Source organism: Perca fluviatilis, chromosome 1 (assembly GCF_010015445.1).
Source record: "Perca fluviatilis chromosome 1, GENO_Pfluv_1.0, whole genome shotgun sequence".
NCBI lineage: Eukaryota > Metazoa > Chordata > Actinopteri > Perciformes > Percidae > Perca > Perca fluviatilis.
Window position 1 is genome coordinate 22,600,117 of NC_053112.1, and position 4,132 is coordinate 22,604,248.

General features: G+C 37.9%; 1 long non-coding RNA gene across 1 annotated transcript; it reads right to left on the minus strand.

The window, feature by feature from the left end:
* Positions 1-1,271: 1,271 nt before the first annotated feature.
* On the minus strand, positions 1,272-3,837 carry LOC120562974. The gene is made up of 3 exons (XR_005639888.1): positions 3,099-3,837; positions 1,678-1,741; positions 1,272-1,311 (listed from the first exon to the last, which is right to left on the minus strand). It is a non-coding gene; the product is annotated as an uncharacterized LOC120562974 (long non-coding RNA).
* Between the last annotated feature and the right edge of the window lie 295 nt (positions 3,838-4,132).

Genomic DNA, 4,132 nt, shown 5'->3' on the forward strand with positions numbered 1-4,132 from the left:
AAAAAGATTACCTCTTATCTATCTGTCAAATAAAGTCTTTTATACGTCAAAGCTCGTCAGAGTATTAAACATAAGAGTGCATGCAGTCAGCACCAAGTTCTCATTAGTATTCATTACTAAGATTAGGCCAGCGCTCCTTAGCCTCAATACTTTCACGAATGCATAAACCTATACAGCTGTAGTTACTTTCTGCATGGTAAGTGATAACCAGCTTATCCTTTTGCTATTCAGAAGCTAAAAAAAACAATCTAATTTGTGCTGAGTCCTTTAAAAATAAAACATCTGGATAAGCAATTCTATCTATATCCGGGCTTTATAATTACATTTGTCAAACCTTGTTCGGAGTGTATCAAGAAACACTGGCCCTCATTTATCAACCTAACGTAGAAACCAGCGCAGATATGAGCGCAGAAATCATCTTACGACAGGCTTCACGTGTGATTCATGAAAGGTTCGTATCACACCAATCAGAGCGTAAGAATGGTCGTACATTAATAAATGGAGCGGCTGGAAACGATCGTAATTTAAATATCACGCCCCAATATATTCTCGGTTTTGAGGCCTCGCCCCTACAATTTACGACATGGTGAGACGTAATCCGGCTGAGAAGCGGCACTTTTCAGAGGTGGAGATTGAAACCCTGATATCTCAGGTTCATTTGCACTAACGTGTGTATTATTTGGCAGCCTGAAAACTGCTATTAAAGGCTGTAGAAAGAATGCGGAATGGAAAGAGATCAATGATGCGGTCAACAGTGTTGCAGTAGTAAATCGGACTCCAGCTGAAGTTTAGCCTATTTCATTTATACATCCTTGACACATTTTCTATAGTCCTAATAGTAATATACAGGCTTCTATTGTAATCTCATAGGCCTACATGGTGTACCTATATTTAAATAAACACACAGTAGCGGAGTTTATGCAGTGTCTTTTATTTTACTCGTGTTTTTTTCATGAGTCAAAACGAGGCAACAGCTGTGAAGAAGAGTGCGTGTCCTCCACCCCCCTGTGCTGGACCACCACCACCTCGACCCTGTCTCCTGACAGCACAGGGGCTGGAAAAACAAGCCGAAATAACTCGGTCAATGGCAGAAATAAATCATTCACGACAGAGAAATGAAAACCTGAATAATAAATAAAAATGTTGTGCATCGTCATGTTTCCTGTATTGAATATCATTGCCAAACATAACACTATAGGCTACCTTTTAAAAGCGAGGAATAATAATATCCTGTCTCCTTCGTATAGCCCCCAGTCAGGGCTGTGCTGGACACTGGTCTCTGGGCATCGGGTCATCTGGCTCCATCGCTTCCTGCGAGATGTTGTGCAGAACCCCACAGGCTAAAACAATGTTGCAGACTTTTTCTTTTTCTTTTCCCCGCTGATGCATCTGCATCTTTATCGCAGCCTACGCTCACGTTCAAATTGATAAATGCCGAGATTTGGGTAGGAATCGGCGTACGCCCGTCCTACGCCTGTTTTAGGTCGTACGCACGTTTCATAAATGAGGGCCACTGTGTGCCAAGGGACAAGTAAATGATTTGAACAAAATATTTGTATACGTATATATGCAAAAGACACCATTTGAATTCCTGAAAGTTTATATGCAATTATTACTGTAAAAAAAAAAAGATTATTTCTGTGCAGACAGTAAAGAGGAGGAAAAAGAGATAAATACCGTTCTCTGAGTGCTTTCACACCTTCATTTCTCTCCAAGTCCAGTTGCTGGGGTCATCCATCAGCTTTAGGCAAGATAGGGGCCAAAAACACAAAGAGAAACAAACCCTGAAGAGATGGTGGACACTATACATGTCACATGGACACTTTGATTTCCCAAATACAACATTTCACTACTTAAATGTCTACAGAGTGAATGCACTGAGAATAATAGGCAGCGTCCCCTCTATCTCTGGCTTATGAGCCTATCCAGGAGATAAATGTATTGTGTGTTTTTCTTCTTTGTAATATGGACCATTTTTTACGTGTCTGAAATAAAGCAAATATATATATATATATATATATATATATATATATATATATATATATATATATATATATATATATATATATATATATATATATATATGCTTCAGAACCCACAGACAGTAATGTTGAAGGGTAACTTCAGTTTTTTTCAACCTTTTCCTATGTTTTCCTGTCTAAGTGACTGACGGGAACATTGAAATTGGTCCAGGATTAAGCAAGATCGTTGAAGTCGGCAAAACAAGCTACAATGTAAGTTATTGGGCAATTGGGCACCTTCAATTTACGTCTACAAAAGTGCATGTTTTGCCACTGACAGGCTCAGATTATTATTCTAAGTGTCTGACAACATTATGAGGTTGATCTTTCTGTTAAAGAGTAAGATCCCTTTTTTAAACATAAAAAAAACACCATGAAATTGCTATCACTAAACGTACAAGGCTCCATGTAAACAATAATTTTATCATCGTAAAATACACTTCATTTAAAGTCCACAGAAAAGAAATCTAACTATCAAAAGCCGTCTTGGTTTGTCTTTCCCCAACAATCACCACTCTGGTTTGGCCGAAATAAACCTTTAATTCATCCATTTACATGTAAAAATATGCTGGCTCTATACACGCTAAAAGTCCTGATTGCTAACTTTTGGTGTTAGGAAGGCAGTTGGCTCTGGGCTTTTTAGAGCTTTTTCACAGAAAACAGCTGCCTGCTGTGTCAGTCGGTAAAATTGTGGGCCAGAAAAACAAAACAATGAGCCGAAGGAGGCTATAAAGCTCCACAGAACTAAGGGGAACTGCAGAGTCGGGTGATAATTATCCGTGTGTATGCCAAAACTAGTTATTTGATCCATTGTTAATATAAACATATTGATGATAGCAGCGTAAAGTTGTTATTTATCTTTTTTCTATGTTGTGTTAATGCCACTTTAGGCCTAATGGCAGCTTTATTTTACAAATGCAAATTTTTGATATAATTAAGAATGATGCCCAGAATATATTTCCTACCCCCCAAAAATGCATACTGAGTGCGGTTTTATAAATGGTTTAACAGAATATTAAATGGTTCATTTGTGCACCATTAGGTAATGAATAAAGGAAATCCGAAACATGTATTTACCATTTTTGACACATCTTGTTTTGCCTGTGAATGTCCTCAGGCAGCTGTAAAAGAGAGATGGAAAGAGACTTCAGTTTAGACTTTAGATAGCTCTGACAGTGTCACACAAGCAAATGTGACTTGTAAGCACATGGATGCCAGCAGGCTGTTTCCCTCTGCTGCCTCTGACAGCTTACCTGTCAGCTACACTGTGCCATGTAAGGGCACTAATACAAGATGAAAACACCACTTATCTCACACACACATACACATGAACTCATGCACAGCTGTGATCTGTAATATTGATGTCACATAATGAGATGGGAGGAAGCATGATAAGGTGTTTAAAGCTGATTAAAAGGAGCTGTCCACAGCTCTCACTGTGCTCGTTTATATTATTAATCATTAATTGTTAATATTTTTGACTCATAATGAGCTTGGTTAAATGTCTCTGACAAGCATGCAGCGAGGGCTAAGGGGCTAAATAAAGGACAGCGAGAGAGACAGAGGAAAAGTAGACCCTCTGAATTACGCAGCAAGCATGGAATACAAGCCCTCAAGCCCCAAGACAATGTACTTTTGGAGGAATTTGTCATCTTCAGTATTCTTACTTCCATTGAACTGTATGAGCTGAGCTGATGCCTCACACATAAAGAACAAGAGAAGTGCTTGTTAAAATATCTGAAATTCTCTAGTTTCAATGGAATTATTAATCAGAGCTCAACCATGACTCATCTGAGTTGTCTTGACCTACTCGAGAATCTAGTTAAAGTACATTATTACATATGATTAAAAAGTAAAAAAAATAAAAAAATAAATTCAAAGAAAACGGACATTGTAACACTTTCTGAATGGGAACAAATTAACAATGTAAAGGTGCAATATATGTGCATGATACACATACACATATATTGCACCTTTACATTGTTAATTTGTTTAAAGTAAACTTTTTTAGTATCACCAAGGTAAAAAGGATTCTCAAGAGCAGTTCATTTCACACATGGAGCCATTACTAAGAATGCTTTCACACAGAAAAACTGTTGACCCTTGTTCAG